Below are 27405 nucleotides of genomic sequence, written 5' to 3' on the forward strand. Positions count from 1 at the left end.
TATGGTCTATGTTGATCCAGAGTCACACAGTGGTGGTGCACCTGGGGTTGAAGAAAGGCTGTACAAAGCAATAAGAGGGAAAACATGACTGTACCCCTTGTTTTGCCACAGAGGAATTCAAAACACTCAGAACCTTAATTTTTTTTAAGAATTTTAAGTTTATTAACTAGCTTGGTTTCTCATAAAATGTGGGACTGAGGAATAGCTCTTATACTCTGAAACTGAGAACGGTGTCTCCCAGACTCATATCCTGTACATTATAAAGATGACGCATATGGTTAAAATTCATACACACCTATTCTTAGTGGAGAACTAAAACCCTCTAGCTTCCGTGACCACAGTCTTTTGTCTCCTCAGCTTGAATTATATTTGATAGGTAGTGCCTGAAAGAGAGGAGCCAGGGGGGAGGATTCTTCAGTTTTCCACAACTATATGGCAATATCTGCAAAACAGAAATCAGAGTTTTCTCTTACATATTGTTTTATAAAATCCGGAAAAATTCATGGTGTTAAAGCCATCACCATCTAATGGTTTCTGCTGCAGTCTTTTATTGAATTTTGAAACACTGATGAACGCATTTTTCTTACTGATAAAATCTGCGATGCTATGTTATTTTAATCTCACGTGTAATCTCACATTGACGACTTTGTGATGGTACCTCAATAGCAAATTCTAAGTGATCAGTTGCCATGATATTTTAAACTATAGATCCATTTCATATGATCAGCGAAAAATTTTATTTTTGTTATCGTTAGAAGTGGCTATGTTGGTTTGAGTCTAGTCTCAAACTTGAGAGCCAATTGTCTAGAAAATATCACAAAAAATCCAGAATAAAGATTTAATATGAGATTCTCTCACATACATTTTATGTTTTGTTATTACTCTTGCATGAATATCAAGAGCCCAGATGGAAACCCAGATCTAAGCAAAGAACGGAAAGCAGAAAGGTGGAAGGAGTATATAGAAGGTCTATACAAGGGTGATGTTCTTGAGGACAATATTATGGAAATGGAAGAGGATGTAGATGAAGATGAAATGGGAGATATGATACTGTGTGAAGAATTTGACAGAGCACTGAAAGACCTAAATCAAAACAAGGCCCTGGGAGCAGACAACATTCCATTAGAACTACTGATAGCCTTGGGAGAGCCACCCCTGACAAACCTCTACCATCTGGCAAGCAACATGTATGAGACAGGCGAAATACCTTCAGACTTCAAGAAGAATATAATAATTCCAATCTCAAAGAAAGCAGTTATTGACAGATGTGAAAATTACTGAACTATCCATTTAATAAGCCATGGCTGCAAAATACTAACATGAATTCTTTACAGATGAATGGAGAAACAGGTAGAAGCCATACTGTTGGAACACGTGGGGCAATACTGACCCTACAACTTATCTCAGAAAATACATTAAGGAAAGGCAAACCTACATTTCTGACATTTGTAGGCTGAGGGAAAGCTTTTGACAATGTTGACTGGAATAGTCTCTTTCAAATTCTGAAGATGGCAGGGGTAAATCACAGGGAGCAAAAGGCTATTTACAATTTTTACAGAAACTAGATGGCAGTTATAAGAGTCGAGGGGCGTGAAATGGAAGCAGTGGTTGGGAAGGGAAGTGAGACAGGGTTGTAGCATATCCCCGATGATATTCAATCTGTATACTGAGCAAGCAGTAAAGGAAACAAATGAAAAATTTGGAGTAGGAATTAAAATCTATGGAGAAGAAATAAAAACTCTGAGTTTCACTGATGATACTGTAATTCTGTCAGAGACAGCAAAGGATCTGGAAGAGCAGCTGAACAGAATGGACAGTGCCTTGAAAGGAGGACATAAAATGAACATCAACAAAGGCAAAATGAGGATAATGGAATGTAATCGAATTAAATCGGGTGATGCTGAGGGAATTATATTAGGAAATGAGACACTTAAAGTAGTATATGAGTTTTACTATTTGGGGAGCAAAATAACTGATGATAGTCAAGGTGGGGAGGATATAAAATGTAGACTGGCAATGGAAAGGAAAGTGTTTCTGAAGAAGAGAAATTTGTTAACATTGAGTATAGATTGAAGTGTCAGGAAATCGTTTCAGAACGTATTTGTATGGAGTGTAGCCATGCATGGAAGTGAAATGTGGATGATAAATAGTTTAGACAAGAAGAGAATAGGAGCTTTAAAAAGGTGGTGCTACAGAAGAATGCTGAAGATTAGATGGGTAGATCACATAACTAATGAGGAGGTATTGGGGGAGAAGAGAAATTTGTGGCAAGAACTTGAGTAGAAGAATGGATCAGTTGGTAGGACGTATTCTGAGGCATCAAGGGATCATCAATTTAGTATTGGAGGGCAGTGTGGAGGGTAAAAATCATAGAGAGAGACCAAGAGATGAATACACTAAACAGATTCAGAAGGATGTAGGTTGCATTACATACTGGGAGATGAAGAAGCTTGCACAAGATAGAGAAGCATGGAGAGCTGCATCAACCAGTCTCTCGATTGAAGACCACAACAACAACATTACTCTTGTTCCCCATGTAATTAAAGTGAACTGATGGCTGGTTTTCCCATGGAAAGTTCTGAATCATGTGGGCAGTGTGAGTGGATAATGAGGAACATGTGCTGCCATCATTTAGCACTGCCACAGATCGGGATGTGCACACCGTCTGTTCTGACTGGTTCAGTCACATTAGGAAAATGTTCAGCATTATGATGCAGATAGTATAATATAATTCTTCTTCAGTCTACAAGATTCACTGTGCCTGTACCTATGTTTCGTCACAGCTATGATGCAGAGACAATTCTCCCTGTTGTGTTTCTTATATAATTTTACACCGTATCGTCATGAATGAAGGGTCGAAAACCTCATTAAGTGAGAGTTTTTTGTACTTAGCGGACGACAACTGTGAATACTAAGTGGATGCATCATACAGAAACTTTTTATGTTTACTGCTGTACTTTCTCCCCTCCCAGTTTTAATCCCACAGGATGCTACATTTCTGAGTAACCAGGATTTACTGTGAAGGCAATGAAAATTGTCTGGACTAGAGTCTGGATTAAAATATATTTTGTAACTTCTTTGCTTCTGCATCTTTTTGAAATAATCTTTCATGTCTGTGATTTCTGTTAAAGTGTTTAGTTTCATTGTTGTAACACATTACAAAATTGAAGGCATCCACATCACGACTTATGGTACAGGTCTGCAAGCGCTTAGCATGTTGGTATCAATGGGAAAAACTGCAAACACACATATCATTCTTTCACCTTTTTGACAGTCTGTGAAAATTATTCCACTTGTGTGAGAAACAGTTTCTGACGAATCAAGTCCTTGGTAAGATTTCAGTATGGCTTAAGTGAAATAGTACAATAGTTTGACAGACTGTTATGTGATGATCTTACGTTGGTATTCACTCTCATGCCCAGCATGTATTATGTCTGATCACTGGGACTGTTGTAAGTCTTCTAATCATCCACGTTTCCTACTGATGTACATCATACAACTGTGACAGCCCTTTGATGCTATGTGGCATGTAGAATGTACAGAGCTTAATATGGAAACACTGCGAGGTATGCATATTTGAACACAAATGCAGATTGTAGTAAAGCCTGCAGACTGCAATACTGTATTTGATCACGAACTTCACCTGTGCAATATCCTCCATTCGATACAAGATTCACAGTCTGGTGCATTATGTCAGAGCTAACTAAATTCAAATGTGGTAACATTGTTGGTGCTGTTATGTTGGGTACTTCCATAACCAAAGGAGGTGAAGTGTTTGGTGTTTCGAGAGGCACCGTATCGAAGATATTTTGTACCGAATACAGGGAAAGTGAAAAAACGCCTTCTGCTAAGTCACAACGTGGACATAAGTGTGTGTCGAGAGATCATGATGTGTGGTCTTTGAAGGGGATTTTGAAGAAAAGTAAGAGGATGACAGCTGCAAAGTCAGTGCAAAACTGAATGTCACCCTCACGAACTCTGACAGCATAAAAACAACATGATGGAAGTTACATAAGCAGGGAATTGGAGGGCAAGCTAGAATTTCAAAACCACTCATAAGTGATGCAAACGCCTGTAGCATGAACATTTGGTGTCAAAGACATAATACCTGGATTATGGAGCAACGGATAAATGTCATTTTGTCTGGTGACTCAGATTTCACATTCTTTCCAACTTGGCTGAGTTTACTTCCCAAGAGTGAACATGATGGGCATATGGTGATGATATGAGCAGCCGCATTATGGTATTTCAAGAGCCTTATAATTACTTTGCAAGGTCTCATTACTGTCATGGATTATGTGACCAGTTTGGCTGATCAGGTACAAAAAATGTTCAAATGTGTGTGAAATCTTATGGGACTTAACTGCTAAGGTCATCAGTCCCTAAGCTTACACACTACTTAACCTAAATTATCCTACAGACAAACACACACATCCATGCCCGAGGGAAGACTTGAACCTCCGCCAGAACCAGCCGCAAGGTCCATGACTGTAGCGCCTTAGACCGCACAACTAATCCCGTTCAGCTGATCAGGTCCATCACATGGTAAAATGAGTGATGCTGTGTTGCAAGACAACAGCGCCCCTGTTCTCACTGTTTGTGTAGTCCAGGACTGGTTTTATGAGCATGAGAATGAAACTTCTCTTGCCACCAAAGCCACCAGATCTCAGTATTATTGAGACTTTGGGGTCGATTTTTGAGAGAAGGAAGTTTGATTGCTATCCACAGCTATAACGATTTCCTGAATTTGCCACAATTTTGCAGGAAGGATGTTATAATATTTCCTTGATACCCATACAGGACCTGTGTTTGTCCATTGCAAGATGAATGGAAATTTCTTTTGAATGCCACCAGTTTTCTGACACTGGTGTGGTAATGTGTTGTATTTTCAGTATTTTCATATTTTTGTTCACCTCTGTACAGTACAGAAAGTCTTGATGTAAATTTTCTTGACCAAAATAAATGTTAATTACCACGATGTTTTTATTACAATGTATTCATACGTTGACTTGAAAATGGTACTTCCTGCAGAAAGTAGTCGACAAAGATGCATTGTTCACTGAAAGCAACTTCTGGCGGTAACATGTAATTCTAGGAATAGATTAGTGTAGTGGAGAATGCTTTTCAAAAAGAAATAAAAGGTTTTGTATTAAAAGGTGGTGACTGAGCCTGTCCACTACTGATATTCAAAGATATCAGGACCGCGTCGCTTGGTAACGTTTACCCCAGTGGCCTTCTAGGCGGTGGCGAGGCATGTGATGAGGCTTTAAAGTCCTGTATGTGCATTGGCTCGTGGTCTTGGCACCTCCACGGAATGCAAAGGTGAGTGAGTCTTGTGGGACAGCGAGGAAACTGTTCACATGTGAAGCTGACACACGGTGATACCTCTAACGAAAGCTCGGCAGCAGCATTTATGGTAGATGTTCACAAGGTCATCTGCATGTGACGTGGAGTTCAAGCAGTACTTTCGAGTTTAAACTGAGCATTGTCTGGAAGGTGTTATGCTTGCCAGCTCAACTAATTCACCATCAAGATAATGAGCAGGTGTGTGCGCGCACGCTTGAATGAGCTGCCTGCTTCAGTTACAGGACAATGGGCACAATGAGTGCAGCTAATATCATCTGATAAATTGGCAGAATGTCATCGTATTGCCTGTGGGATTTCACAGTGAGAAGATGGAAGGATCATGCAGATGAATAATCAGTGAGCATTACAGTTTGATATGGAAATATTTGTCAGCCTTGATATGAAAGTACGCAACTGATTCAGTTCATTTAAGGGGGTACACAAGAGTAGAAATTTTCTTTTTAGCCTAATTTCAATTTGCTTAAAATGTTCCCCAGAGAGTCTGTTTTTAAGATTCATTCATATAAAATGTATCATAAATGTTAACATACGTTAAAACAGTGATTTATTGCATGGCCGTCTCGCCCATCCGAGTCCTTAGCAACTGATGTAACACAGCAATAGTTACTGATGGAACAGGGGTCATGGTAGTTGTAGATAGTGCCACATATGGCATTAGTATCGACTAAAATACTGTTCTCAATGTGATTTTTCTATGTAAAATGGTTCATTTTGGTAAACAATCTGAGAGCACGTACTTGTCTATTATCTGCTTAACTTGTCATTTTGCTTGTTTTTGTATACAAAGTAAAATGTGAGTGCCCGTAAATGACAACAAAGTTAATTATACAGATAACAAAGGTTCTAAAAGTAATACTAATGGTGCAAAAAAAAAGTTATGATTTTTGTAAGTGGATGGCAGTTAATCGATATAATTTGGCAAAATGAGATTGTTTCGACGTCAGCGGAAAAAAAGCCAATTTGTACGATGTTAGCATTGTCGATTAAAGTTTTGTTCAGTTTCATTATTAAAAAAGATATGTTGAAACTTTAAACACTTGTTTTTTTAAAACAACATTTTTCAAGTTGGTTGGAGCTATAACTAATGGAATATACATGCAATTACACTATACCTTTTTGTAACTTGTCAGTAGTTTTTTCTACTGTAGTGCATAGGGTATTTGAGATATTTTTAATTTTGATTTTTGGTTCACATTTAATGACCTTTTTTTTAAAAGAATTGACTTTTATTTCAAGGTGCTGTCATTTAGTTTAAAACAATTTTTAAAAAATATCCCTATGTATTACATACTATGTCAGTTTCAAAGTAGCTTTTGAATATTTGTTCTAGGTTGAAATTTGTGGCATTCAGAGCACCTTTTATCAATGTTGTGCTGCGTCCTCTGGGTGCAAGTTTTTTTTCTTTAAAAATGCATTATACAATTTTAAGGCTGTACAATACAGGTCCAAAGAAAGTTATATAATCTGTTTGTTATTTTATTTTTAAAAAATCATAATTATAGGTTCCAAAATAGAGTGTCACCCCGATCTAGCCCTTAGGAGTCTCAAAGTATTTGTGAGCATTCAGTTTGGTTGTATATTGTGAGTGGTATGTTCTATATCCAGATAAATCCCTGTTTTTTGCATTTTGGTTTTGGCTGAGTGGTGTTAAGTTTGGTGTATGAATGTTGATGTTCATTGGTCCACTCTTTGTAACAAAATATACATATATGAAGAGGCTCTTTGCCTTGCTAAGCGTTTCTCCTTTAAACTGTTTTGAAAGACGATATAGTTTACAGTTCTGCTCTTTGTTAAGATCAGTGATTTGTTGCCTTTAGAGAGAGAGACAGAAAGAAAGAGATTTTGGCTAACCTGTGATTCAAGTCTAGCAAGGTGTTTCTGAAATGATGTGACAAAGTTGTTTTAATCTTTTAATGCCTGGTAAAATCTTGTTGTTTAAGTCATAGTTAAGATTTGCATTTTATTCAGTGGGGCATCTGATTTAAGAGATGTTTCGGTTCTGATACTTGGTTTTCAGATCACATTACTAAGAAAGTGTTCTCCTTTTCTTATACGAGGTGCATTCAAGTTCTAAAGCCTCCGATTTTTTTTCTCCGGACTGGAAAGAGATAGAAACATGCGCATTGTTTTAAAATGAGGCCGCGTTCATTGTCAATACATCCCAGAGATGGCAGCACCGTACAGCAGATGGAATTTTACCGCCAGCAGCGAGAATGAGAACTGTTTTAAATATTTAAAATGGCGACGTTTTCCTTACTTGAACAGCGTGCAATCATTCGTTTTCTGAATTTGCGTGGTGTGAAACCAATTGAAATTCATCGACAGTTGAAGGAGACGTGGTGATGGAGTTATGGATGTGTCGAAAGTGTGTTCGTGGGTGTGACAGTTTAATGAAGGCAGAACATCGTGTGACAACAAACCGAAACAACCTCGGGCTCGCACAAGCCGGTCTGATGACATGATCGAGAAAGTGGAGAGAATTGTTTTGGGGGATCGCCGAATGACTGTTGAACAGATCGCCTCCAAAGTTGGCTTTTCTGTGGGTTCTGTGCACACAATCCTGCATGAGGACGTGAATGTGCGAACAGTGTCATCCAGGTGGGTGCCACGAATGCTGACGGACGACCACATGCCTGCCCGTGTGGCATGTTGCCAAGCAATGTTGATGCGCAATGACTGCATGAATGGGACTTTCTTTTCGTCGGTTGTGACAATGGATGAGACATGGATGCCACTTTTCAATCCAGAAACAAAGCGCCAGTCAGCTCAATGGAAGCACACAGATTCACCGGCACCAAAAAAATTTCGGGTAACCGCCAGTGCTGAAAAAATGATGGTGTCCATGTTCTGGGACAGCGAGGGCGTAATCCTTACCCATTGCATTCCAAAGGACACTACGGTAACAGGTGCATCCTACGAAAATGTTTTGAAGAACAAATTCCTTCCTGCACTGCAACAAAAACGTCCGGGAAGGGCTGCGCGTGTGCTGTTTCACCAAGACAACACACCCGCACATCAAGCTAACGTTACGCAACAGTTTCTTCGTGATAACAACTTTCAAGTGATTCCTCATGCTTCCTACTCACCTGACCTGGCTCCTAGTGACTTTTGGCTTTTTCCAACAATGAAAGACACTCTCCGTGGCCGCACATTCACCAGCCTTGCTGCTATTGCCTCAGCGATTTTCCAGTGGTCAAAACAGACTCCTAAAGAAGCCTTTGCCGCTGCCATGGAATCATGGCGTCAGCGTTGTGAAAAATGTGTACGTCTGCAGGGCGATTACGTTGAGAAGTAACGCCAGTTTCATCGATTTTGGGTGAGTAGTTAATTAGAAAAAAAATCGGAGGCCTTAGAACTTGAATGCACCTCGTAGTGTAAAGCACATACTGACTTCTTTCATTTTAAGACATATATTGCAACTGATTCTTACATGTGTTTTAGATTACTGAAGAATGAGATTCTGTGTGTATCATAATTAACCTGTTTGAGACAGCCCACTGTGATTTTGTGAGGCTGGAATCTGAGGTTATTTGGAAGCTATTATGAGCAGTTAGATTTTGCAAAGGAATTGTATTTAATTTAATGTTTACATTGTGCACATATTAAAGGGCAATTACTGTTATAAATTTTTATTTTTGGGACATCCACAAGTGTTCTGCAACATGTTGATGACAAACAAATCTGTCAAAGTTGTAAAATATTTTTATTGATCGAAGTCTTGATGATGGAAGTCACTATACACTACCATGGTGTTGGGCTCTTAGCTTCATCAGCAGCCGTATCTTAAATACAGCAGTAGCAGGAAATGTCGATGTCCGTACAACAAGTAGACAAATATCTACTATAGGAGGACCACCAAATAACATCCCAAAGTGTGGCTGCAAAGTGCCCAAACTTTTAATCATGGCCTTGGAAAATGCCTCTTGCAGGAAAATTGTGACCAGGAATGCAGGCAATCAAATTCAGGTACACAGCGCTTGTATGACCCATTCGCGTACGGGAAGCAGAGTACACTGACATAAGGTTTCTTTTTGTATAATTAATTGATTTCCTTACATAAACGTCAAATCTTCAGACTCTTAGCATACACTGGTTGCTGTTTCTTTGAATGTCTGAACATCGCACCTACATACTTGGGGATGACCTCAAATTCCAAAATTTTTTTTAAAAACTTTTGTTGTCAATGTTTAGCTTCATGCATTCCTGGTGACAATTTTGTGACAAGAGGAATTTTCTCAGGCTGCAATTCTTCGTAGGCACAATTTGGGATGTTATTTGATGGTCCACCTACTAGTTCTTTGGGCATGGGCGTGATGTTGTTCTACTGATAGATTTTCTGATACATCTGATGGTAGGGCTAAGACCCCAAATCCATGGCAGTGTATAGTGTCTTCTGTCATGCAAGACATTGATCAATAAAAATATTTTACAGGTACGGATGAATTGTTTATCATGAACATGAAATAATTGTTATCCCTCATTATTTTTTTAAGTTGACCACTTTAATTAGAGCTATTTGATGAAATAAAACTTTGTAAAATATTGTACATGTTATTTCTTGGTGAATGCATCTGGCTCCTTCCACAACCGAGTTAAATGTTCTATCTTGGGATAATTTTGAGATAGCTAACAGTAAGAAAGCTTGTATTAGAAGATGGTCACCTGCAGTTGTAAATGACAAATGAAAAACAGTTTCAATCAGAACCACAAAAAATTCGGCCACCCTTAATACAAACAGTAGTTGCAAATTGAAAATTATCAGCTAAAACAAATAAAATTAAGCAATTAAGTTTTTGATTGTGTGCAAGCACTTGTCAGCATCTCCGTGATGCAGTATCATGGCAATACTGTAGTGCAACCAAAAGAAAATAGCACCCATCTCCACTTTTATCACTGGGCTGCACCATGTTGGCTTGGCTCACCTAACTGAATGATAAGGTAGTGTGGCATGTGGCTATCAGTATGGAACAGATCTGCAGACATCCAGGAGACAGTGTTGTACCTTGGCACAATTTGTAGATTTTCCCATCTATCCAGCACTGTAATAGAAGTTCAGTGTATTTCCTTATTCCATTTTGGTATGTTGGTATTCACCCTGTGCCTGTTGCAGTCTTTTTTCTGAAATTACAAAAATCACTCCAGAGAATAAGGTCACTCCAGTTGTGAAAATCTGTTCCCAGGTACTACATGGTCATGTACCTAGAAATAAATAATCTACTCAAATTTAATAGTCTTGCAGTCAAGAAAATCTTGTCTGTACTAATTTAATACATCGCAACCTGAAACTGGTTCCTTACCTTTCTTGGTGCAATCAGAATGTTAATATCATTGTGGGTTAGTTTGCTGTATTATGAACCTTTAGAGCACAGATGAGAGGGAGAAAATCTCCTTGGTTGTAGGGTGCTAGGTTACAGAAGATTGATAATTCTCGTGGATTTGGTAGAGATTTTTGCTGCAGAGGCAAGATATTACTCTTTTTTAACCAATTTATTGTTATAACGAACACATTTGCTCAGTGAGGTGTTGGACCAAAACCACTTATCAGAATGTCAGATGCTTTCAATAATTATTAGAAAGGATCTCTCTCAGAGACAAGTGTTTGGTTGTCACTCAGTCTGCTAACTGCTGGCCACTTGGTCTAACTAATCAATCAACACTGGGAACTGCATCACTAGTACTTACAAGCCATTTCACCCACTGTACAAGTGACAGGTACCAAGCAATAACTTGGTCCTGATATTTGATGAAATTCCACTAGTCTAACTTTTTGGGACAGAGAGAGAGAGAGAGAGAGAGAGAGAGAGAGAGAGAGAGAGAGAGAGAGAGAGAGAGTGTCTCTGTTCAGCACTATTCCAATGAATGTTGTACAGCGCTACTTAGCTTATATTTGCTGTGTGTTCACCAGAGTCTGGCACCATCTTATCTTACACTAGATGAAGTGTTTACAGCTCCATTGGGTGCTGGTGCAGAGCATCCCTGCCCCTGAATGCTCTGTACTGCCACTGAGAACCTCCCTACTCACTGCTGCAGGACTCTTTTATAACGTTATTAATTGACTCTGATTGCACACAGCTCTCTTTAATTTCTTTCTGGATCATTCCTTTGAAACCTTCCCATGACATGTGATCTCCTTAGTTCTTGACTGTCTCTCTATATCGTACGCGAGGTTCTTCCATTACGTGTTGTGGAAAGTTCTGTATGATTCCATTGACAATGACCCTCTGCACCGTTGGTAAGATGTCAAGTATTCTGCTTGTTCACGTGTTTGACCAGCCTCAAAAAAGCAAATAGTGTGCAGCTCCTTTGTGGAGTATTATTTGCTCTCGATATACCATTCAGCTCTCCTCTATGATGCACGCGGGCTGTCTTGCATACGGTATCCAGCTCACTTCTCTTGTTATGATCTGACATGTAATATAAATTATTAAACTCTTCTAAGGTCACCACAAATAGCTTGTATTACATTATTATTATTATAGTGTACACCAATAACCACTAAGTGATACCAAATTAAGAAGTATTATTGGAAACCATTTTCAAGTCAAAAACTATTTTAAATAGAGCCTATTGGCAGTTAAAATGTATTTCCATTTTCAAGACAGGGAAAATTGTTATGAAATCAGAGGGACTCAGCTAGTTTACAAATATTTTGTGTTTCATTGTTGAAAAACTTCTTCTGTTTCAGTTTACTATATAGTGTACAACTGACCAAGTATGGCTTCACTGCCTACACATTACGTAACTAGTTTCAAAATTACACTGAATTTTACGAGCAATTGAAGTATGTAACTGAATAATTAAAATACACTCCAAATAGCTTAAATGTATTTCACAGCCCTTAATGTGCAGATCTTGTAATACTGGCAAATGCTGCTCAAACATAGCCTCATGTCTCACTCCAACAAAAACTGTAGAAAATGACGGAAACTGCTGATAGTGCTTCCCACTGTGTATACCTTCACATGATTCTAAAATCAGTCACAGTCACCGACCAGTCAGGTGTACTATCCTTCAGCTACAACTCGCTTCCCTCCTTGTATTGTCTATAGTGTTGATATAGTAAGTGACAAAAGGTGAAGAGATTTGTGATACAAATTGCACCATGGCATCAGGATTGTCAGAACAAAAATCACTAGGCACATTGCTTCCAACGTAGCTGTGTAGTGTCACAGGCCAATCATGATATAAGGGAGATAGCCACACACATATGTGGAGTGCAGCTCAACTGAACTTCAGAGCACCAGGCAGATAACTAGTCCCAGGAGACATTATGTTAACACTGTGTGATACTGCCTTGATAATGTCCTCAATTCAGCACAGAAGAGAGTCAACAAGTTTTCTCAGTTACGCCATGTCCAGGTGAAACCCCTGACGGATTAGGTTCCATAGAGCCAAGGGTATGCAGGGATATTGATCCCTTCGTTTCACCTTTTTTATCCAGCCAGCCCCAGGCATTTTCAGTGGTATTAAGATTGAGTTATTTAGCTTTCACCTGGACACGCCGTAAGTGAAAAAACTTGTTGACTCTTTTCCGTGCTGAATTGGGGACATTATCAAGCCTAGAAGCGGTATCACACAGTGCAACAGTGCCTCCTCTAATTATTCTTTACATATTATTGAACTTATTGATATATGATTATGAACTTTATTCATTTTATAGTGTTGTAACATTTCTGCCGGTGTGTACCCGGTTTGGTTTGGATACATGGGTCAGTCCACACATTGTAAGCATAATCCCTAATATTTTTCATTATTTTCTTTTCTCATGAGCCAACATATCCTTACATATTCTGGTTTATGTAGCTGATTAATTTTGTGCTATACTCCTACTTGTGATCAAGTATATTCTTCTGGGCAGTACCCATCATTGAGAGTTTTTGAGCTGGCTCACTGATCATACACTTAGACTCTGAAATTTTTTCTTCTCTTTTGATGGTTTTGAAGGTGTAACTTCATAGATGTAAACTTGCAATTTTTAATTCTAGTACATCAAGTTGTCTCTGCACTTATTTCTATAGTTTAGTGTTGCAATGTTGTAGTTTTGACTTTGTTTAATTTGTTATGGAACAGAATGTTCCATAGATCTGAAAATCTGAATGCTATGTCCTTACATAAGTATAGATTGTGACGTGCATCGTAGATATTTTTGTTATGTTTTGCGCAACTTCATGTGAATTTTGCCCACAATTTTGGAAATTGTTGCCCTATGTTAATTTTACCATTTCACTACTCAGGTTTCACACTTATTTGGACTATAGACAAATTGTATGCAACAAGAACTCTGTTTATTGTAAGCAGAAATTTGTCAGATGCCTTATGCAGTTTTTTGTAAGCTAACATATACTTGTGTTCATAGGGAAGTGATGATCATTCAACCTTAAATTTTCTTGTAATTTCAGAATTTAACTTTGAGAATCTGTATTCTACCTTTTGGCATTATTTTGTGCACCATTTGGCAAACCTTACAGTAGGTCACAAAATATTGTAAACACATTATTTCCATATTATATGAGGGGGATGTTGTAATGGCAACTACTGCTGTAGATATACTTTTCCTCAACAGTAGTTGTTGATTGAAGTATTATTTTTTGAATTTTGGACAAGTCAATAATATCTCAGCTGCTTTTCTGAAAACTTCCATATAATTTTATACACAGTAGCATACCATATGTTATAGTTGAAGATAAAATTTAAGAAAAGGAATTACTTAACAAAATATTTTAGTTTTGATGTTATAACCTGTAAGTACAGTTAAAATTATTTTCTTTGAAACATGTGCAATTACGAATTATTGGCACACTTAAAATTTGTATTATTAATTACACAATCCTGTACTGTTTAGTATGTTTATTTCTGGATTCATTTATGATATAATAATTGAAATTAATAATGTAACAGAAACTAATAGAAATTCATTTGATAAGAAAAACTGTAAGCCCTTAAGAATATTTTTGTTTCCACTCAGTGTGAGAGTCCTAAATATGTCTCTGAGGTGCGATCAGATGTATTTTTGTGAGAACAATGTAATTCCAGCTTTGTTAACATGAAAAATAAAAATACTGTATGGTATACTAAAATATGAGAAAATATATTTGCATAAAAAAGCAGCAACAACAATCTACAGATTTATTTAATTCAAACAAACCTTGAGGACCTGATGTGATTTTTTCAGTTTCAACAATCAGAACCCTAGACAAGAACAACTGGAGCCAACTCAACATGACAAGCTAAGTAAACTATAAAGTTTATTGTAAGCTTTACTCCTCTCAAACCATCATAAAAGACTTTGATGGACATTGTTTAATGTGGAAAATAAATTGGAATCAGGAAGGAGGCAGGGGGGGGGGGGGGGGGGGGGGGGAGATTAAAGGCTCCCCATGCTTCTCTATCCTGTGCAAGTATCTTGATCTCTAAGTAACTGCTGCAACCTACATCCTTCTATCCTTCTGAATCTGCTTAGTATAATCATCTCTTGGTCTCCCTATATGATTTTTACCCTCCACACTTCCCTTCAATACTACATTGAGGAGACCTTGATGCCTTAGAACAAGTCCTACCAACTGATCCCTTCTCCTAGTCAAGTTGTGCCACAAATTCCTCTTATCCTCAATTCTATTCAGTACCTCTTCATTAGTTACACGATCTACCCATCTAATCTTCAGCATTTTTCTGAAGCACTACATTTTGCAAGCTTCTATTCTCATCTTGTATAAACTATTTATTGCCCATGTTTCACTTCCATACACTGCTACACCCCATACAAATACTTTCAGAAAAGACTTCCTCACTCTTATATCTATACCAAATTTCTCTTCTTCAGAAACGCTTTCCTTGCCATGTCCAGTCCACATTTTATATCCTCTCTACTTTGATCGTCCTCAGTTATTTTGCTTCACAAATAGCAAAACTCATCTAATACTTTAAGTGGCTCATTTCCTTATTCAATTCCCTCAGCATCACCTGATTTAATTCAACTTCATTCCATTATCCTCATTTTGTTATTGCTGATGTTCATCTTACATTCTCCTTTCAAGACACTGTCCATTTTGTTCAAATGCTCTCCCAGATCCTTTTCTGTCTGTGGCAGAATTACAGTGTCATTGGTAAACGTCAAAGATTTTATTTCTTCTCCGTGGATTTTAATTCCTACACTGAATTTTTCTTTTGTTTCCTTCACTGCTTGCTCAATATACAGACTGAATAACATGAGGGATAGGCTACAACGCTCTCTCACTCCCTTCTCTACCACTATTTTGTTTTCATGCTCCTCAACTCTTATAACTGCCATCTGGTTTCTGAACAAATTGTAAATAGCCATTTGATCCCTGTATTTCACCCCTGCCACCTTCAGAATTTGAAAGGGAGTATATTTCATCAACATTGTCAAAAGCTTTCTCCAAGTTAGCAAATGCTAGAAATGTAGGTTTGCTTTCCTTAGCTTATGTTCTAAAGTATGTCTTAGGGTCAGTATTGCCTTGTGTGTTCCAACATTTCTATGGAATCTAAACTGATCTTCCCTGATGTTGACTTCTAACTGTTTTTCCATTCATCTGTGAAGAATGTGTGTTAGTATTTTGCAATCATGACTTATTAAACTGATATTCAGTAATTTTCACACCTGTCAACACTTGCTTTCATTGGGATTGGAATTATTTTATTCTTCCTGAAGTGTGAGGGTATTTCGCCTGTCTCTTACATCTTGCCCACCAGATAGAAAAGCTTGGTCATGGCTGGCTCTCCCAAGGCTATCAGTAGTTCTAACAGAATGTTGTCCACTCCTGGGTCCTTGTTTCTCCTTAGATCTTTCAGTACTCTGTCAAATTCTTCACGCAGTATCATATCTCCCATCTCATCTTCATCTATGTCCTCTTCTGTGTCCTTAATAGTGTCCTCAAGTACATCATCCTTGTATAGACCCTCTATGTACTTCTTCCACCTTTCAGCTTTCCCTTTTTTGCTTAGGACTTGTTTACCATCTGAGCTCTTGATATTCATACAGGTGGTTCCCTTTTCCCTAAAGGTCTCTCTAATTTCTCCATAGGTAGCATCAATGTTACCCCTAGTGATATATGCTTCTACATAATTACATTTGTCCTCCAGCCATTCCCACTTAGCCATTTAGCATTTCCTGTTGATCTCATTTTAGAGACATTTGTATTCATTTTGGCCTGTTTCATTTACTACGTTTTATAGTTTCTCCTTTCATCAATTAAATTCAGTACCTCTAGTCCTCATCCTCTTATCTACTTCATCCTCTGCTGCCATCACTATTTTATCTGTCAAAAGTAGCCATTCTTCTTTCATGGTAGTCCTTTCCTCTGTTCTTGTCAATTGTTCCCTAACGCTCCCTCTGAAACTTCATACAACCTCTAGTTCCTACCTTTCTGCAGTCTCCTCAGTTTTAACCTTTAGTCATAACCAATAAATTGTGGTCAGAGTTGACGTCTGCCCCTGGAAATGTCTCACAATTTAAAACCTGGTTCCTAAATCTCTATCTTACCATTATATAATCTATCTGACCATTTCCAGTGCCTCCAGGTCTCTTCCACATATACAACCTTCTTTTGTGACTCTTAAACAAAGTGTTAGCAATGATTAAGTTACACTCTGTGCAAAATTCTACTAGACAGCTTCTTCTTTCATTCCTTACCCTCAGTCCATATTCACCTACAACTTGTCCTACTGTCAGATTCCAGTCATCCACGAGTATTAAATTTTTATCTCCCTTAACTATTTGAATAATGTCTTTTATCTCATCATACATTTCTTCAATTTCTTCATTATCTGTGGATGTAGTTGGCATACAACTGGATTACCCATATTTGATTTATAACCATGTATTCACCTGACCTGAAGTCTTTCTTCTCCAGCCACCAAACTTCACTAATTCCTATTATATCTAACTTTAACCTATCCATTTCCCTTTTTACATTTTCTTACCTACCTTCCCAATTAAGGGATCTGACATTCCACACTCCAATCCATAGAATGCCAGTTTTGTTTCTCCTGATAATGACATCCTCCTGAGTAGTCCCTGCACAGAGATCCAAATGGGGGACTATTTTACCTCCAGAATATTTTACCCTATAGGATGCCATCATCATGTAACCACACAGTAAAGCTGCATGCCCTCGGGAAAAATTAGGACTGTAGTTTCCCCTTGCTTTCGGCTGTTCACAGTATCAGCACAGCAAGGCCGTTTTGATTGATGTTACAAGGCCAGATCAGTCAATCATCCAGACTGTTGCCCTTGCAACTACTGAAAAGGCTGCTGCCCCTCTTCAGGAACCACACATTTGTTTGGCCTCTTAACAGATACCCTTCCATTGTGGTTGCACCTACGGTACGGCTATCTGCATCACTGAGGCACACAAGCCTCTCCACCAAAGGCAAGGTCGATGTTTTATGGGTGTTACTGAATAATATTTGGGGAAAACTGGAAGTATCAAGAGAGAGAGGTGGTCAGGTGGCGGATTGGGGTGGGGAAGAGAGAGAGAAAAAGAGAGAGAGAAAAAGAGAGAGAGAGAGAGAAAAAGAGAGAGAGAAGAGAGAGAGAGAGAGAGAGAGAGAGAGAGAGAGAGAGAGAGAGAGAGATAAAATTATTTGGATTTTTACTACAATTACCATCGTTCAGTAAGTTAATTCTACCTGTTGCTGAACAAATGACAGCGTCCTAAATTTTTTAAAGTTCAACCATGGCACTGAAGAAGCAAGAATTCATTTGTGTTTTTAGGCTTTCCTGGCAGATGATAGTATGTGGTGCGGATGGCCATGGCCACCTGAAAATGGACAGTTAGCATCCTGAAATATTGGACCATTTGGATGATGGCACCAGGTTTAATACCTGAGATTCTGAGAGTTTATTTAACTAAAATGTCAACAGTGTGTACTGTGAAACACATTGTGTATTATATCCATTTGCAGTGATCTGTAAAGTATTCTTATTACAATATGGAGAAAAAGATCTCTCAAGTAGTATGCTGAATAGCAAATTACTCTGTTACAAGTCTTTAGAAATTCAGAGGTACTAATAACAAAACACTCTGGAAATAAACCTAATTATTAGTGAAGCTAGATGTCAGGGAGGAGGTGGCAGTCTTAATATAATTTACTGAACAAAAAATTTTAATGTAAAATCTTTTAACGCATAGACCACAATTTTCAATACATAGTTAAAGGACAGTGACTAGTTTTGGTTGTTCTTCACAACCATCTTCAGATCATAACTTCACAAGATGATGATAATAGAGGTTGAAAACGCCCAGTGTCACTAACAAAAATTTGCATCGCAGGCCCATGATTTGCCACTGTATAGCATGTGTTATAGTGAGAGCAGTACAAGCAAGGGTAACAAGAATTGTCAGCTGTTCCATAGCCTAGCTAGCAGAGGAGTGATCCAGCATGGCATATAAAATAGTCATCTGCAGTGGTATTTTGGAACATATACTACGTTTGAACATTATGAATTACCTCAAATAACATGACTTATTAACAAATAGCTACAATATATTCAGAAAATACTGTTCTTGTAAAATATAATTAGCTCTTTATTCTCATGAGGTAATGAGTGCTATCAACAGCAGATGTCAGACTTATTACATATATTTCAGATTTGTAGAAGGCTTTTGACACCATTCCTCACAATTGTTTTCTAAACAAAATCTATGCCAAATGAGTATTGCTTTTGTTGTGTGAACTTGGTTCATGAGTTCCAGTCCGAAAGATAACAGTTCATAGTAACTGACAGAAAGTCATCGAGTAAATCAGAAGTAATAACTGGCATTTCCCAAGGAAATGTGATAGACCTTCTGCTGTTCCTGATCTACATAAATGACGTACGAGACAATCTGAGCAGCCCTCTTAGATTGTTTGCAGATGATGCTGTCATTTACCATCATGTATGGTCATCAGATGATGAAAACCAAATGTGTAATGATTTATACAAGACATCTATATCATGTAAAAAGTGGTAACTGACTCAAAATAATAAAAAAGTATGAAGTCATCCACATGGGTACTAAAAGGCATCTGCTAAATTTTGATTACACGATAAGTCACAGAAATCTAAAGACCATAAATTCAACTAAATACTTAGAGATCACAATTACAAATAACTTAAATTGGAACAATCACATAGACAATGTTGAGAAGAGAGCAAACCAAGAACTGCAGCAGTTTATTGGCAGAACACTTAGGAAGTGCAACAGGTGTACGAGACTGCTTACACATGCTTGCCTGTCCTCTTCTGGGGTACTGCTGTGTGGTGTGGGATCTACATCAGCTGGGACTGGTGGAAGACATCAAAAAAATTCAAGAAGGGCAGCTGAGTTTGTATTATTGCAAAATAGAGGAGAGAGTGCTATTGACATATGTCAACTGGGGTGGTTATCATTAAAAGAAGGGCATTGTTCACTGTGTCAGGATCTACTCAAATTTCTTTCTTTTGAATTTCTTCAGTATCCCTCTTTCCATTTAAAATTAAAGTTTCTGATCCATAAGACATTCAGGTTTGATTACAGTGGTTAAAAGCCTAAGTTCACTGAATTTAGAAAGCGATTTTTTATTATAAATATGTTTTTCATGCCTCAAATGAGCATGCATAGCAAATTTATGCCCTGAATGCATAAATGTTCATACCATAGGGTCTATGGGTAATGCTTTTTTGAAAATAAATTGCATTGAAGATACACCAATAAAACTGAATAACTAATAACAGAAGGCCATTTCCCAGCAGCTCAGTTCATTTCGCAAGTGGAAGAAAGTAAAGAACTGTGGTTAATGTAAACTCGCCTGACTGTATTCAGTTTCTGGCAGTGACAATATAATCTGGTCATAAGAGCACTTAAAGGGCTGAAAATTATGGTTACAAAAGAACGTCTTGAAGGCTAGATTGAAGCTAAACATATTAGATTAAGAAAGGCTAAATATCAGGTGTATGCAATACTTTGTATCAAAGATGTAGCCATTAAGGGGCAGGGGAAGGTACTTGCCCCTCTCTTCTTGCCTACAAAAAATCACCACAAATCAAACTTGCACCATTCCTAACCAAGCAGACAGATGCCACAACATGTTGTGAATATTCATTAAGAGAAAGTGCACCCAGAATCATTTACTGTGATATCTCAAAACTATTTCATCATTTGTCCAAAAATTAACATCTACTATCTTTCTGCCCCCCCCCCCCCCCCTCCCACCCTCCAGACCTGAAACTCAGATTTTGAGTATACACTTGCTTTGCACTTCATGACAGAATCAATGAATGACTATGAGTAGCAACTGCATACGCAAGCATGAGTTTTGTGGAAGTCCTGCAGCATCATGACCAGCACTGAGTCAACACTGCTGTGAAACAAGTGAGCACAGAATAGAACAGTGTTCTGCTAACTGAAATAAAATCTCATGTGAGTGCAGTGTCTGTCACCGCAGTTGGGAGATAGGAATATTCTGAACATCAAACAATGCTGACTTGTAGCCTTGGCCTGCTCAGCCACCATGTACATCTCCAATCGAGCATGTATGGGAAATCATCAGATGACAACCAGCTTTATCCACAACCAGCATTAATTATCACTGTATTGACTCTGACCAAGTGCAACAGACATGGAACTCCACTCCACAAACTCATATCCAGTACCTGCACAACAAAATGAATGCATGTTTGCATTCAACATTCTGGCAGTTACATCAGTTATTAATGTTCCAACATTTCACATTTGCAATGGTTTTTCTCATGTTTACATTAACCAGTGATTTTTCAACATTAATCACTTAAATATGTTACCTAGAAAAAAATGTGTTCCTGAAATTTCATTACTCAACAGTTATTATTTCTTGGTGTTGGAACTTTTTATTCATCAGTTGACTGTTACTGCCAGTTCCACAAAACCTCATTTTATCTAGGAGGATATTGTGATTTACACAATCAAACAGCTTAGACAGGTCATGCAAAATGCCAACCTGTGATGTTATGTAGTATAATGTACATTGGTCAGTGTGTTAGTTGCTGTTGTGAGCTTTGCTTCTCCATGAAAACTATTGTACACAGCCATTATTGAAAAAAAATTGTTTCACTACTATGGTGGGCTCAAAAGAGCAAATTACTCCTATTAGGGTATAACTTTCCAGCTGTTTATGGCAGCTTATGCTCCATAACGTTTATTTGACCGAAACTAGTAGTGAAGCGAATTGTGCAGATGAAGGTCCACGATGAATTTTAACAATTATTTTCCAGCTGAATATCCCATTCTGCAAACATACGTAGATTAAAAACATACCTGCTACCTAGGACTGATCATGTATAGCCCCTCCATTTGAATCAACAATGATGCTGTCCTGTCCCTCATTTCACTACGTTCCATATAGGACTACATTCAATATGGATTATGTCTATTTTTGCAATGATTTTTGATGAAAGGTGAACATTTATTGGTTTTCAAATGACTTTCTTAGTCATTTTGAGTCATTTCTGGATTATGCAACTACTGCAGGATCTTTACCTGTTCTTGCCAACAGATACACTTCTCTTTGCCTTTCACATTATGCTTTAAACCAGATAGTGATCCATGTTTCTTTACTTGGATGTTTAATGTCCTTTTTGATTATTTTATGAGGAAAGCTGTTTTCAAACAACAATATGACTTTATTATGGAATAAATTAAATTTTATTTCACCATTTAATTCACTACAAATTTTTTCCCAGGTCATGTGTTGTAAACTATTCTTAAAATTTGTTGTCTTAGAATCATTAAATATTCTAACTGATGTACACCGAGGAGAATAAACGGTAAGCTGCTACCATGTATATCTTAACTAACTGTGCATCATGATCATACAGTGTACAGTTATTTTCTAGCTTTGAGCTTCATCAAAGAAAAATTATCAATTATTGAACATTATTCTACTGTCTTTATGCTGTCATTTTGGAAATTTAATTATTGATATCAAACTGTGATGATATCAATACTTAAATTTCCAAAATGACAGCATCAAACTGTCATAGCTATCACTTGGTTCAAGAATCATAAAAGAAGGTTGTATACATGGAGGAATCCTGGAGATACTAAAAGGTATCAGATAGATTATATAATGGTAAGACAGAGATTTAAGAACCAGGTTTTAAATTCTAAGACATTTCCAGACCAAGAGATGAATACCCTAAGCAGATTCAGAAGGATGTAGGTTGCAGTAGGTACTGGGAGATGAAGAAACTTGCACAGGATAGAGTAGCATGGAGAGCTGCATCAAACCAGTCTCAGGACTGAAGACCACAACAACAACAACAACAACAACATATCAAACTATGAATACCAAATAAGGTGTCCAGATGTCTTTTTCTATATTCACAAAATGCACATTGAAATAACCACAGACTGTTAACTGCTTCTTGTTGTCTCATAGATAGCATGATAAGGAATCCATATGCCCCACAAACAGATCAAAATTGCCCAGTAGAAATCTGTATACAGTTACAATTAAGGCTGAACTATTATTCAGTATTATTGAACAAGCACTCACTTCTACATGTTCAAAGTTTTTGCACTTGTGTTCTGTGTTTATATAATTATGTAGAACCTTAACCTTCATGCACATTAGTTCTACATAAGTAAGATGCCAGAGTGCAACCTTTATATATAACTGCTTTAACTGTGATGTCATTTAGTGTTCAGATAGGCACAAAACTCAGCTCTCACTAACTTTATGAAGGAGATGAAGATCCTTTTTACCTTATTACTCAGTCCTCTAATGTCCTGATGAAGGGAGCTAACATTATTTTTCTATGCATTGTTAAACATTTGCATTGATGGACTGTTATGAGAGTTCTTGGTAGAATATTTTATACATTATGAATGAAGACACATGTGACACCAATGTAATATTCTACAATATTGTAGAATACTATTAAGTTCCTTCACAACAGGTTGCCTGAATCTTTTGCTAACCTAAAACAACGCCTCACTGACACTAATAACCACAGGGATTTTGCTTTGCATGATTTTGGCCCATTGTGCATAGCTTTCTAGGTCAGTCAATTTATCAAGCTTTTGGAGCCAGTGGCTCCTCCTTCTGGCAGAAGAGTTGAAGGGGAAGAAAGAGGAGTGAAGGGAAAGGACTGGAGAGATTAATGGAAAGGGGTACAGCTTAGAAACGTCATTCAGAAACCTAGTTCTGGGTGACTTTTGTAAACTGTACCCCTTTCGTGTTTGCCTTACAGAGCACCGGTAATGCCAGTTTTATTCCGGGCACCACTCTGTGTGGAAGGTGAATCTAGATCAAGAAGTGATCACCGGTAAAAGTCATCAACCATTTTCCACTGAGCAGTGGGCATGTGGGATGGAGAGCACACAGAAAGATAAAGAAGAATGAACGACACTAATGCACTGCTGCAGTGAATGCTCCACCCTCTGTTTAGGGCTGTGTTGTTTATGAGAATAGTCACTCCTTCTTCAGACTTCTCTGTCATAAGGACATATTTTTTTGTGGTAGCCACAACCATGTAGTCCAAGGGTGTCATATAGCTTAAAATGTATCTGCTGAAAAATTACACACTTTGATCTTCCCTGATTTAATAGTCATAGACCCACCACATGTGCCCAAAACCAGTTGATATTCCATTGTAGTATGAAAGCCGCCTTAGCAGTGAGGTTTTTCTGCTGTTTTCCCATTGTTATTCCTCCTTGGTGGGGAGACTGCAACAAGGGAGGGTGAGAGGAACTTGCTGATCTCCAAGGCAGACATCAACATTGATACCACCTATAACATGGTCATCATCTGATTCATCAGATAGGATGAAGATCGCATGGACTGATGGTTTTGGACCTGTTTTTTCTAGCCTGTTGTTTTTCATCCTCAGGTTCAAGTTTTGGGACATTGATAAGGCTGCTTTAACAGATTTTTTTTTCTGTTTCTCTCTGACATGAAGGTGTATTATTCTTCCCAACAATATGTCCTGCAGCCACCATTGTTTCAGTTGTAAGTGGAAAGTTCAAGGGTACATATATAAGTGTAGGTTTTGCTCTGTTCAGCTGTTAGTGTCTGGTTGCCACTGCAAGTCTTTTGTACAGGCTGGTATAGTTTTGAGATGAATAACTTCACTGAAGTAGGTGGCTGTGTGGCCCTATGTCTTCTTCACTTCAAAGTAAGAGAAGCATTGGTAAACTTTATCCCTTGGATTCTGTGCTCTTCTTGGATTACCATTTTGCTTCCTCCAAAATGAATGGTAATTTACACACATGTGTGGGGTATTCATTTAGGACATCATTCATGGGCAGGTGAACCACATGTTCCGCATATAACCTAACCTTTGCAAACCATGGTGGTGTGATGTGTTGACATTTAAAGCTGCACTTAACATGATGTACACTTGACAGCAAAAATAGTGGGCCACTGCTGAATACAACCAATGTAACACAGCTATGTTGCAGCTCCTCTGAATGCTGAAATCCTGTGGGGTTTAGCCACCTGACTATATACAGCAACTACCCCAAGAGACCACTGGATACCACTGCTCATTACGGCAGTCAGTCCAGATGTAAAATAATACCACAAATAATACCACAATACAATAAATATTAGAAAACAAGTATCAAACAATAGAAAATCCATGGTGGAACGTAACAATATGTGTGGCTTCAGCTGCCAGAGGCTGTAGTCATGTCTGTGAGAGTTGCATTTGTGTGTGTGTGTGTGTGTGTGTGTGTGTGTGTGTGTGTGTGTGTGTGTGTGTGTGTGTGTGTGGTGTTATCTGTTTTCGACAAGCGCCTTGTTGGCCAAAAGCTTATATTGTGACAGTCCTTTTGTCATGCCTGTCTTCGGCTCAGCATCTTCACTGTATGGTGAGAGAAAACAAGTTATTATAGATGAGACAGTTCCTAACGTTTTAAAATTAAACTTCATTAGAATATGTGACACTTCAGAAGTCTTATCCTGCTCTTTAAATGACATGAGTTGTCGTTCGTGATACGAATTTGAACCCACTGTTAACCAAACAAAGCTTGCATATCTGATTGAGACTCGACTAGGCAATTAAGATGCATACACTATCGAAGTGTTCACCAGTATTGGTTTACGAGGCTAAATGTCCAGAGTTGGAGATAAATGACAATACATTTCACACTGCACCGGCAACCCTATGACGCTTTCACTGGGCCTGAGAAATAACCCCAGAAGGTATGTAATAAAGCGCAACACACAAGTGCGTAACCCCATGAAGTGAAGTTGTGGTGATGGACGAGGAGTAGAACTCAGTACCTATATGAATTGATCAGGTGTCAGATATTAAGTATGTTCACCAATAGCATGATACTGGAACCTGAAATGACAATACAAATGTTTTTTGCGTGCCAGGGATTCGAACCTGGTACCTTTCACTATTTTCTTGTGACTACAAAGAGACATGAAATGTTTATTGTCTCTTCACCAGTAACAAGATGTCACATTTTCAGGTAGAGGTAACACAATTTATAGTTCTGTGCTGCAAGGGACTCCAACCTTGCGCGTATCATCATTGTTGACCCCACGTAAAGCGGTGTCAGCTGCCAAATTGAAAACTCTTTGGACAATGATTAAGGGGTTTACTGTAAATTAGTGAATAAACTATGTTGTAGTAATCCTTCCCTACCTTGGTGTAATGATTCTTTGCTTCCTGGTCCACTCATTTCTACATCTTTCCTGTCTTGGCATTCTGTCCCAGCTTGGTCACCCATCATCTACATCTTTCTTGTCCTACGGTTCTGTTCCAGGATGGTTATCCAACATCTACATATTTTCTGTCCTAGAATTCTCTCTCAGTTTTGGTCATCCATCTTCTACATCTTTACCACTGTATAAGTTTCTGTCCTGAAGGATACTTAGTCATTTGTTGAATAACACAATTATAAGCACTGTATACAGCCTACATTACATGACAGAATTTCTAAATCTTGAGTATACAAATAAGATATCAGAAGATGGAAGCAAATGATGTTTAAAAGTTATTTCAGAAAAAAATGTGATGCAAAATTGTCTTATATATGTTTGGGCGATTAGTAATATTGATGAGATTTGGGAAAATAATGGCAAGATATCTTTGATTTTACTGTCTGAAGTTGAGTGTGCAATCAGCAAATAATATAGCAGCTGCAGTAGCCACCAGAAAGATCACGGGAGGCGCACATCGACATGCCCCAATTCTGTAGTAACACGGTTCACGCTTTCCGTCGCACTTCTGTGTAGACAGGGAACTGTCTCATAGGCATTCCCGATGTGAACTCACTGGGCATGGCCCGTGCTGCCTGAGTTGTTCTTGTTGTTCCGCTGGCAGAGGTCGCGGCCAAATTCTCGTGCGCCCTCTGGTGGACGGGACTCTATTTGCGGCAACTACCGTCCGTGACGCGCCGTGCCGATGTGCGCCTCCCGTGATATTTCTGGTGGCTACTGCAGCAGCTGCAACAGTAAATTTACTATTGTTCTGACAGAAATAAAATCAGTTTATCACAATATGTCAGTGTTCATAGCTATATATCAGTACCTTGCCGTTCATGCTAGAATAAATAATTTTGGGATGAAATAAAAGTGTTACCTAAACTAGGACAATGAGAAGCATTTGTGATAAAAAAAAGTCAATCAGGCACAATGAGAAAAAAAATATTTTTAAAAGTAAAACAATCTCATTACCTAAGCTAATGAAATGTAATATACAAGCTTTTATCTCTTAAGAAATAGAGAGAGATGCTGTGTTAGGTAATGGGATTGGTTTATTGCTGTAGATGTGATTTTGTATAGTCAGTTTTGTAAAAAGGAACACAGCATGGATTTTTAACATTAAATGATTGTATGATGATCTAGCAATGTATCAATGGCAATGGAGTAAGGAATCAACAAAATGCTGTGACATAAATAAAGAGACAAAATATGGTAAATATGAGTTATATTATATGCAATAGTGACAATGAGGATCCGTAACATTATCCAGTCTTCACACTATTTTGAGTTTGCCAATACACTCTTTCAGTTGACAAGGTTTCTTAGGAAAAGTAATTAATGAAAACACAGTCATAAGCA

General features: G+C 38.1%; 1 long non-coding RNA gene across 1 annotated transcript in view; it reads right to left on the reverse strand.

Annotated features, from left to right (window-relative positions):
- LOC126419869 (uncharacterized) overlaps positions 1-26378 on the reverse strand; it is a 249292-nt gene extending 222914 nt beyond the window's left edge. The window contains exon 1 of the long non-coding RNA XR_007576013.1: positions 25985-26378. This is a non-coding gene — a long non-coding RNA (uncharacterized LOC126419869). The remainder of the gene's footprint in view (positions 1-25984) is intronic.
- Positions 26379-27405: the final 1027 nt, after the last annotated feature.

This window comes from Schistocerca serialis, chromosome 9, assembly GCF_023864345.2.
Source record: "Schistocerca serialis cubense isolate TAMUIC-IGC-003099 chromosome 9, iqSchSeri2.2, whole genome shotgun sequence".
NCBI lineage: Eukaryota > Metazoa > Arthropoda > Insecta > Orthoptera > Acrididae > Schistocerca > Schistocerca serialis.